Raw genomic sequence first — 11,868 nt, 5'->3', positions numbered from 1 at the left:
AAAAAATTGCAGTATTTTCAAAATTATGTACTACCTCCGTTCTTTTTTAATTGTCCATTTAGCCAAATGAATATGTCTACATTTAGTTGTCCATTTAGAATTTTAAGATAACATTAGCTATTATCTTTCAAATTTAACCCTTCCTAATAAATGACTCTATAACTCAGTTTACAAAACATTTATATTATAGTAGGGTTATATTAGTATTTACTCCTATTATTTAAGACAAAAATCCTACTATCTTAACATGTGCAATTTTGGCTAAATGGACAACTAAAAAAAACGGAGGGAGTATAAGTTTTTATTTTTTTGATAAATAAATTGATGTCTAAGTTGGTTTACCCTCATCTCTAATTTATATATTATAGGCTTATAAATTTGTCGTCACCTCATAAAAATATATGGACCGTTATATAAATGTGATATAAAATTTGAGTTTAAACAGTTGTTTGCACCAAAATTAAAATTATGGCCCGAAGGTCCATAAAATTCATTTTTTTTTCTCAAAAATTAGAAAAAGGGTTTAATAAATATCCCACATGACTATATTTAATTAGATTTTTACTGTTGACTAAAAAAAAGTTGATGACATATTTTTTAAGTTAAGAGACATTTATCACCAGACAGTTTCTACAAAGATGTTATAGATAAAAGAGGAATGCAACGATTACAACCCCCAACCAAATTCAACAAAAACTCAATACTCTTAGTAGATTATCACCACAAAAAACTTTCATTTTATGAAATCATTTGTGCACAGTTTGCAATTTTCTTATTTTCAATCTTTTTCTTTTACATTACTTTCAGTCGTAGTTTCACTTGCAATGTTGAATTCTAGATTTTAATTGCAGAAGTTTTATACTTATTTTCAAAATTCTTCAGGTTTTACGAATCTATTAAGTTTTTTACATCCTTTGAAAGCTTTCCATAATTACTCGATTAATTTTTAATTTTTAATTTGAGGTCCAACCTCTGGCACTCTCTCACACTTCAAAGGCACATACCATTTTCTTAAAAAACAGGGTAACAACAGTAAATCGAGTCAAAATGTTAATGTCAAACATATTTTATCTTAAATCACTAATTTTATTTAATATTATGCCAAGTTTAATGGACAAGATGAATATTTTTTTATATTTATTAAAATTAACATTTATATATCTTTATTAGCAAATTTTTTAAATACTTTAGTGAACAATTGAAACCAGAAAAATACAATTTAGATAATGTAGCTAAATTCAAGTACCTGTTTTTATTTATTACTCCCTCCAGATTTTTTTAGTTGTCCAATTAGTCGAATGAATTTGTCCACAATTAGTTGTTCATTTAGGATTTAAGACGACTTTAGCTATTATTTTTCAAATTTATCCATTCCTAATAAATGACTCTATGACTCAATTTACAAAGTATTTATTAACTAGTATGGTTATATTAGTATTTACTCCAATAATTCAAGACAAAAATTCCATTTTTTTAATATGTACAATTTTGTGTAAATGGACAACTAAAGAAAACGAAGGGAGTATCTAAATGTAAAAAATTTACTTATCCTAAGTTAAAAATTATGAAAATAATTTTTTAAAATGACACTAAAATAAAAAAATAATAATATTTTTTATGTTTTCTTTTAGATATTTTTTAGTTTTTATATTAAAATAATTATCAATGTCAAATTTCATTCAAAAAAAAAACTTTTTTCCTCTCCCCTCTCTCTCAAATAGAAAACCCTAGCCGTCAAGCATTTCTCCTTTGTTTTTCGCTTCGGCTGCCGTCAATGGTTTATTTTTGCCGTTGGCGGTAGCCATTTCTTTTTTATTGCTTTAGAATAAAATAAATGACCGACTCCTTTTCATTTTTTTCATTTTGCTTGGTAAATCTATCGACGAAGCGCATCAATTTCAATAGATATACAAATAAAAATCACAGATGGATCAAGCCCTTTTAAGATTGAAGATGAAATCGTTATAGGTTATATTAGGATTTTATTTATAATTATTTTACAGCGATTGTCTTTTTTTTTTTGAAAGTTTTGCTGTTCTTTCTATATGAAAGATTTGTTGTTTTTTATGAAGAGTTTGTGAGTCTTCTGTTAGACAGAAAAATATTGAATCTTATTGTGTTAGAGCAGTTATGTAATTTTAATTTTGTTTTGTAAGGCGATATGCGAATCAAGGTTTATATTTTGTTCCATGTCAGGTCATTGAAAACGGTTATACCTTTTCTGAATTCTTACACCCGCAACTGCTCTTTATTATTAATAAAAGATTATTCGATCGCCAAGACATATCAACACACTCTCGAAAGCTAGGCTCTATGAAGTCAAGGCGAGCCAGATTCTGAGGAGGAAGCAGCCGATGAAGCAGTCACACCTCCTATTTTTTATGAACAGAATGAATTTTTTTATCAAAGGATCAGAAAAAAAATGGATCCGGATGTCAAAAAAAAAAACTTTGTTTAAAAAAAATTATTTTATCTTTAACTCTAACTAGTGGAATAGTTATTGTATTAATAACAAATATTTATGAATATATGCTTTTAATATAAATATAAAGTTATTTTTAATATTTAAATGGATTTTGTAAGAGAGTAAATATATGAAGTGTTTACGTTCAAAAGAAAAAAAAAATGGAATACCGAGAGGCATTGATGCCTACGCTCATGGATGACAATTGACAGGGAAATAAGCTTTGTCTACTGTTTCGTAAGATGACATCATTCATCAGGTCCCACAACAAAAAAAAGATTACTATAAACGTGTCATGCTCCTAGCCGCAGGATGGATCGGATAATCAAAGAGACCCTAAAGATCAATGAAATTAATGAGCTGACGTGTATACAAAAATAGGTCCACAGTGGGACCTCCTCCGAATCTAAAAATCTATTGCAAAATGATTCTCTACCAATGTCTTTGTAATGACGAAATTGACCTCATCTCGTTCTTCACAAAAAGAGGATGTTGTGCTATGCTAAGACCATCTCCAAGGGGAGTCATCAAAATGGGAATTGATGACTCCCCATCTCCAAGGGAGTCACCAAAATGCATTTTGGTGACTCCCTCACACTCTCTTTCATCAAAAATGGTGAAGGAATTTTTCCTTCACCATTTCACTTTTTGAATAAAATAATATGGTTAATTTACACTTTAGTACATATAATTTATAGTTGTATTTAATTAATTACTTGCTTATTAAATAATTTAACGACACAATGATATAAAAATATTACATGAATAATTTTATAAAACAATAACATAAAAATCTTACATTAATAATTTTACGAGACAATTAAAAAAATATTAAATAATTAATTTTATGAGACAATAATATAAAACATTACATGGATAATTTTACAATATAATAACCTAAAAACAAACATATTACGACATTACATAATAAATAAAATAGAACACATATTCTATCAATAATCTGGTAGATCGGATCCACCAATATTAGTAAAATAGTCACCAAAAGTATTTGAAGTAGAGGATGGTCATATTCGATTCCAACAATTTCTCTCGAGACATCGACAAATTAAAGATAAAAATGCTCATCTTGAACTTCGCGATGCTTTAATAGAGCATTTGTGGATGAACCATAGTCATTATGAGGATTGATTTATGTTTTTGTTAATTTTAGTTTTTTATGTTGTGTTAATTTAAATAAATTGATGTAATGTTTATGTTAGTTTTTTTATTGTGTTAATTTAAATAAATTAATGTAATGTTCATTTTAAATAATTTTAATATAAATTAAATTTTATAAGATATTCATAATTAAAAAAATTAATAGCAATTTATTTTTTAAAATATGAATAATACTATAATTCGGATGAATATGAGCATAAATAAGTTTGTGGGTGTAATTGGTAAAAAGTGTATAAAATGTTAAGAATTAAAAATGATTATTATATTAAAAAGTAAAAAAGTATGTTTTTTGGTGAAGAATTTGGTGATGACCATTGGAGTGAATTTGGTGAAAATTCACCAAATTGAAAAATGGTGAGGGAAAAATGGTGACTCCCCTTGGAGATGCCCTAAGACAACCCCTGTTGCCTATACCAATGTTATTAAAAGCGGACCGGACCGGACAGTCGGACCGGATTAACCGGGAACCGGTCAGTCGTCCGGTCCGGTTAGATGCTAAAATTTTAAAAGTCAGAAAATCGGAAAAAAGCGGTCAAACCGGTGAAATCCGGTTAATAATGGAAAACGGACAATTCCGGTTTTTGATTAAAAAAAGGGGAAAAGAGGAGATTTGACAACTTTAGCCGTTACTTTTGGAAAGGGACCCACTTTTATTGCTTTACTATGACAATTAAATGAAAGAAATGTCACTTAGTGGGTCCCTTATTCTCATGAAAAACCAGAAATAATAAAATAAAATAAAATTTACACTACCTGCAAATGTTTTGTTAAAATTAATAAACATAAAATTAAACATGTTCTAATAGTATGAAATCCAATAATATAAAATTAATCTGAATTAACATTATAAATTTGTAGGATTTCATTAATATAATAACTAATATACTATGAAATTAATGAAAATTTGACTTTATATTATTTTACTTTTAAAAAAATAGTAGTACTTGTACAAAATTAAAAATATATACATGGTAATTAAATAATAAACATATATATATTTCTTATTTGAAATTGTTATATTATAATTATTTTAATTTAAAAATCAGTAGTTATTAAATAAAATACAAATTAACCTCATAAATTTGTAAGATTTGATTAACAAATAAACTATTATATCATAAAATTAATTAAAAAATGATTTTCAATATTATATTACTTTAAAAAGATATAGTATTTGTACAAAATTAAAAATATATACATGAAATTATAATATAAAAATTAATTTTTCTATTTTCTATTTTTTTTTTATATATATATTAATATTATTATAATTTAAAAATTATTAATTATTAAGATTAAAAAATCCGATCGAACCCGGTTGAACCGGTCCAACCGTGAATCCTCAATGAAGCCGATTCGCTCTCCGGTCCGCTTTTAAAAACATTGGCCTATACAACTACTCCTATGTCTTTTACAGCTATATTACATTATTATTAAAATATTCTCAAAGTAATTACTCTCTCTCCCAGTAAAGTTGTTAACTTTAAAAAAAATTATCCCAAAACTCTTACTCCCTCCGTCCCAATAGAGTTGTCCACTTTGTGAAATTTTTTTATCCCAAAATACTTGTCCACTTTCAAAAAGTAACTAACTTTTACACTCAATTTTCCTATATCACCCCTATTTAAAATTCACTAATGAGTAAATTGAAAGTGGACCCTATATTAAATAGGGGTATGACAAGAAAAGTAAGGAAAATTTTGCAAAACCCATGAACAATAATTGCTTTTCTTAAACTGTGTGATAAAGGCAAAGTGGACAACTCTATTGGGACGGAGGGAGTATCTACTTTTAAAAAATACTCCCTCCGTCCAAAACAATATTTCCACTTTCTTCTTTTCACACAATTTAAGAAACACAATTAATACTAGGGGTGGGCAAAAAAACCGGTCAAACCGCAAAACCGAACCGAAACCGTAAAACCGAACCAGAAAATATGGTTAACCGGTCCAAGAGTTTAGGTTTAGGTTTTAATTTTTGATTTTTATGGTTAATGGTTTAGGTTTAGGTTTTGGAATTTTAAAAACCGCGGTTAATCGGTTAACCGGTTTATAAATAATATATATTTTTATAGATTATATATATACATACATATGTTTTTAATTATTCAAATAAAATATATTTTACATCTACACATATAAAAATTCTAAACAAAAAAAATATTTAAAAAATATTTTATTTATCAATATATTTTTATTTTAGGAGTATATATATATATATATATATATATATATATATATATATATAAAAATATATAAAGAACTTTATTTTTCTTAATAAAATATTTATATACCTAATTGAAATAGAAATAAATAAAATTTATATTTTAATAATTAAATAGAATGAAAATTAAAGTTTAATTATTAGACTATATTTAAAATTTTATCGATAAATTTTATCTTTTTTATATCTAATTTTTTTAATGGTTTCATGGTTAAAAACCGCAAAACCAAAAAACCGAACCGTTTTAAATGGTTAACCGATTTAATGGTTAACCGTTTAAAATTTTAGGTTTAGGTTTTTAATTTTAAAAACCGAACTACTATGGACCGGTTTACATATTACCCTCGTGGACCGGTTAACCGGTCCATGCCCACCCCTAATTAATACTCTAATTTTTTACAAATTTATCTTCATTTTTCCTATCATATTCTTATTTAATGTTATGACTATAGACTAATAGCAATAAATGATACACTTTAAATAAGAACAATATGGAAAATAAATACTCTAAATTGTGATTTATAAAAAAAGTTGACTATTGTTTTGGCACAAAAAAATAAGGAAAGTTGACTATTGTTTTGGGACGGAGGGAGTAACTAATTTTTATACTTAACTTTTCTATATTATCCCTATTTAAAATCCACTAATGAATAAATTAAAAATAAATTGTAAGTGAATCCTATATTTAATAGGGGTATGACAAGAAAAATAAAAAAAATCTACAAAATCTACAAAAATGTTAATTGCTTTTTTTAAACTGTGTGATAAAGCTAAGTGGACAACTCTATTAAAACAGAGGGAGTATTAGATAGTTACTCCTTCCGATGTATAATATTTGTCGCATTTGATTTTTTTTTTTGTCCATACTATTTGTCATATTTAAAATATCAAGAGAGCATTTATTGTTATTTTTCAAATTTGTCCCTAACAATAAATAACTTAGTAAGAATAAAAAAATTAGTCAAACATAAAAAAGTTGTAATTAATATGGACAATTTAGTAAAAGAGCATATAAATCAAAACACATTTATTACTGTTTTAATTTATATGAAATAGCCAAATGCGACAAATATTATGAACCGGATGAAGTATATTATTTTTTGTTTAAATGGACGGAAACTACTTGAAAAGAAAAAGAAAAATATTACTCCCTTTGGTCCATAATATTTGTCGCATTTGAGAAAATTTTTTGGTCCATAATATTTGTCATGTTATAATATCAAGAGAGCATTAATTGCTATTTTTCCATGTTTGCCCCCCATTAATTTATTGAAAGAATACAACAAACAAATGAAAATGGTAGTAATAAATGTAATCAAGTTTCAATGTAGGGTTAATTTAGTAAAAGTGTTTATAAATTAAGACATATTAATTGTTTTGTTAACTCTTGTGTCAAAGCTAAATCCGACAAATATTATGGACCGGAGGGAGTATATTTATAATGTTTTAGCAATTTTTTAAATATGAGAATGCAATTTTGATCGACTCCATTTCTTTGTTAGAGGAGTAGTATTGTTTGGTTTATGCAAGCATATAATAAAGTGTTTTACAAATTGTTTTAATAGTCGGTTTGTTTATTAAAATGATAAACATAAAATAATTATATTTTTATATTAATAAAAATAGAATTTAAAATTTAAATACTATATATATATAAAAATTCTAACTAATATATTGATTAAATAATAAATAAATGGATTACTTTCTAACAAATTTTCTCAGTTAAATGGATTCAATAATTTTTAGTCTTATAGTCTCTTTACGTGAGATTTTGATTTTTTTTTGTCTTTCTAAAAAGTTTATAATAGACTGATTTATGATTTCAGTTTTTTAAATACTAAATTTAATTATGAGTTATTTTATCATTAGAGATGAACAATGCTCATAAAAGAAATTTAATCTTAGGATTTTAGTAGAATGTCGTCCAAACATTTATGGTATAGTTTATTGGTGATAATTAAGAGTTGATATGATCATTAAAATGTGATTAAAGAAGGAGATTAGGATTAAGATTACAAATTAAAGAATAGAATTAGGAGAAAAGGAGAGAGTTGGTGATGAGGCAAACACAAGAATCTTGCTTTTAAGATTGGGGAAATCGTAGGTTTTTGAAGCTAAGATACACACAACACTCTACGTATCCACAAGTCAGATCTTCTTTTCTTCCATTTCTATCTCTTTTTTCTACTCGCATTATACTGCGCGTGTTTCTCCACTTCCTTTATTTTTTTTCTCAATTAATCATTAATTGTTTTTTTTTGATAATTAATCATTAATTGTTGGATTCTGCTTTTAGTGAGAGTTTTCGGCCTTGTGCATGTGTTTTTTTATGGGTAATTTACACAAATCCCTCAAAAGTGATCTACTCTAACATTTTTATCTCAGCTTTTTATTTTTTTGCAAAAATCACTCAAAAAAATAAAGAAGTTTCTATAAATCCCCCATAACCCAAAATAAGTTGGGCTTACCATAAAACATGACAAGCTTATCCTTATATATTTAACACGTCAACAATTACAACTGTCTACATGCATGCAGCATGCTTGTTAATGTAAGTAAATACATGCATGCGTGACATGGTTGTTAGTTTAACAAACTCAATAAAATTTCTAGTTATACTAAATAGGTTGAAAATAATTAAACAAATTAAAAAATTATGAGTATGCATTCAATTATATCAAAATAAAAAATATATTAAACGTGTAAATAAATACATACTCGTTAAATATTTCAATTTATTTTTTAGAGAGTAAAATTTTAATTAATTAATCTAATTAAAATAAATTACTTTTAAAACTATAATAAATTTATTACAATTTTATTTTATATTAATTTACTTTAAATTTACATTTAGTTAATATTAAATTTATATTGAGTTTAAGTTAATTTTACATTCATTTAATTTTAAATTTATATTTGATTTACATTCAACATATAAATTCAATGTCAACTTAATGTAATTTTTTTGGTCAATTACTATAAATTTAAAATTAACTTGGTGCAATTAAACAAATTTATTAATATTTTAAAAAATATAAAGTGACAAATAAACTAATAGTAAATTGAAGGTACACTATCTATTTTTCCCGTGGTGTTTAGTGTAAAACTTAATGTGAACTTAATGTGAACTTAATGTAAACTCAATGTGAACTCAATATGAACTCAATGTCAACTCAGTATAAATTTATTTATAAATATTATAAATTTAAAACTAACTTGGTGCAATCAAATTAATTCATTAATTATTTAAAAATAAATTTCTAAAGTGATAAATAAACTAATAATAAATTGAAATTAAACTATGTAAGTTTTCCGCGGTGGTCGGTGTAAATTTAATGTGAACTTGATGTGAACTTAATGTGAACTCAATGTAAACTTAATGTGAACTCAATATGAACTCAATGTAAACTCAATATAAATTTATTTATATTATAAATTTAAAATTAACTTGGTGCAATCAAATTAATATATTAATTATTTAAAAATAAATTTCTAAAGTGATAAATAAACTAATAATAAATTGAAAGTAAACTATGTAAGTTTTCTGCGGTGGTCGGTGTAAATTTAATGTAAATTTGATGTGAATTCAATGTCAACTCAATGTAAACTCAATATCAACTCAATGTCAACTCAATATGAACTCAAAGTAAATTAAACTGAATTAAATTCTTAGTAAAATAATTATAAAATTAAAATTAACTTATTTTAATCAAACTAATTTATTAATAATTTAAACTATCAAAAATAAATTTATTATAGCTTTAAAAGTCCGATAATAAATTTAAATTAAGTTATAAATTTAAAATTAAATTATTATAATTAAATTATTTATTTATGATTTATACTATTTAAAATAAACTTTTAAAATGACGAATAAACTAAATAGTTATCTAAAAGTAAATTATCTAAGGTTTTATTGAAATTAAATAAAAAATACTTTTAGAATAAACTTAAAATAAACATAATGTAATTTAATGTCAATTTAGTGTCAATTTAATATAAACTCAAAATTTACTATTATTTTTAATGATTGTTGGTATTTTTTTTTGTGAAAAAAAAAGATGAGCAGGTTTGACAAATATTTAATGAGCATGTGTGGGGAAACAAATAGCAGGTAGGGGACCATGAAAAACAATTGGTGTGCAGGTGTGAACAAAAAATAAAGGAGCCGGTTAAAATTAAATTAGCATGTAGGGATCATGTGTAATAATCATGTGGTAATAATTCATAAGCAAATAGAAAGAAAATAGTGGAAAAATAGACAATAGGGATAAGATAGGAATAACATTTATAAAAGGTAGTCATGAAAACTTTTTTGAAAAATTGAGGGATTTTTGCAAAAAAAAAAACTTGGGTGATTTATACAAAGTTTTGAATTTTTGGGTGATTTGGTGTAATTTTCTCTTTTTTTATTATTTCACGAATCATTAACTTTTAGTCTTTTCTCTTTTTTTTTGGCATTTGGTTACTATTATATGCATATAGTATAAAATTTTATTTGTATGAGGATAGATATGATAACCCAAATTTGGAAGAAAATCATTATTTTTTTCTCCGTAGTTTTATAGAATGGGTAAAATATCCACATTTATGGTATACATTTTAGGAGATTATTCGAATGAAAAAGATAGTAAATTTAATAATTCCATTTTAATATTATAAATCTAAATCTCATAGTCGTTTTTAGAAATAAATCTCATGATCTTACACGGATTCACAATAATTAACATCATACTTTTACTATTTTTGGGTTAATCAAGCAAATGATCAATGATAAATTAATGGTATAAATCTAATAAAATAAATGGACATTGATAGTTTAGCAAAAAAAAACCCTAGCCGCCTTCTCTTCTCTTTTCTCTCTAATAAACTCTAGCCGCCTAGAGCTTTTTTTCTTATTTTTCTTCGGCAGCCGTCAATGGCTTAATTTTTTTATTGACGGTAGCCACCCCTTTTATTTATGTCATTTTAATTTCATAGAACATAATAAATAGCCAATTCTTTTTCATTTTTCTGACAGATTAAAATTTATCACGAAGCGCAGTTCAATTATCAATTCAATTATCAAAAAACGACGATAGATTGAAGATCTTTCAGTAACAAAATGGATTCGTCTATGAGCTATACTAGTTTTATTTATTTTTTATTGTTTGTCTTTTTTATGAATGTTTTATTTTGTCCTTTCTTTATAAAATGTTTGTTGTCCTTTCTCTGTGAAAGGTTTGTTGTCTCCTTTTTAGAGGAGTTGTTGTCTCTTTTTTAGAAGGAGTTATGAATTGGATGTTGTGAGTTTGCGGGTGTTTGAAGAAGTTTGAACGAAGAGTGATTGAAGACTGCACTTAATTCACGAAACAGTTAGTAATTTATTTTTATTTTCGTAAGTAAGGTCTGCGAATCAGATTATGTTGTCTGTTCCATGTCAGGTCATCGGGTTTAGTTTTTAAATTATCCCGAATTTCTTACAAATGTAACTGTTTCATATTTAATTTAATGAGATCCGATGAATTCAAAAAAAAAAAAAAAATGGACATTGATTTTTTTTTCTTAAATACTATAAAATGATAATTTAGAGAGTAGGGAAGCGATTTTCGCACTCCACGATTTATTTCTTCACTCCACTATGTCTGCTTGCTGATCATATTGCCATTCTTCATCCATAAACATCTTTACTGTCCTCAAGTTAATCCACCACTGCATATGTATATATGGTCTTTTTTGTGTTATTCACATTAATTAAAATTGTAAATTAAATCTTAAATCCCTAAATAATTTCAATAAATCAATAAAAATAGCCATCTAACCAAAGAATGCACAGAAAATAAATACAAACAAATGCATTTGGACAGTTAGATTTTCTTAATTATAAAAATTACTTATTCTGTTTTATATTTTTCATATGAAATATTTTTATCTGTAAATTTTTTTATGTCTCGTCAAACATTTAAAATTTTCAGAAATTAAAATCACCATTAACAATTGTCACTCTATCTACATTTGAACTT

This window comes from Mercurialis annua, linkage group LG2, assembly GCF_937616625.2.
Source record: "Mercurialis annua linkage group LG2, ddMerAnnu1.2, whole genome shotgun sequence".
Lineage (NCBI taxonomy): Eukaryota > Viridiplantae > Streptophyta > Magnoliopsida > Malpighiales > Euphorbiaceae > Mercurialis > Mercurialis annua.
The sequence above is the reverse complement of the archived record's forward strand: the minus strand, read 5'-3'. Positions refer to the sequence as shown.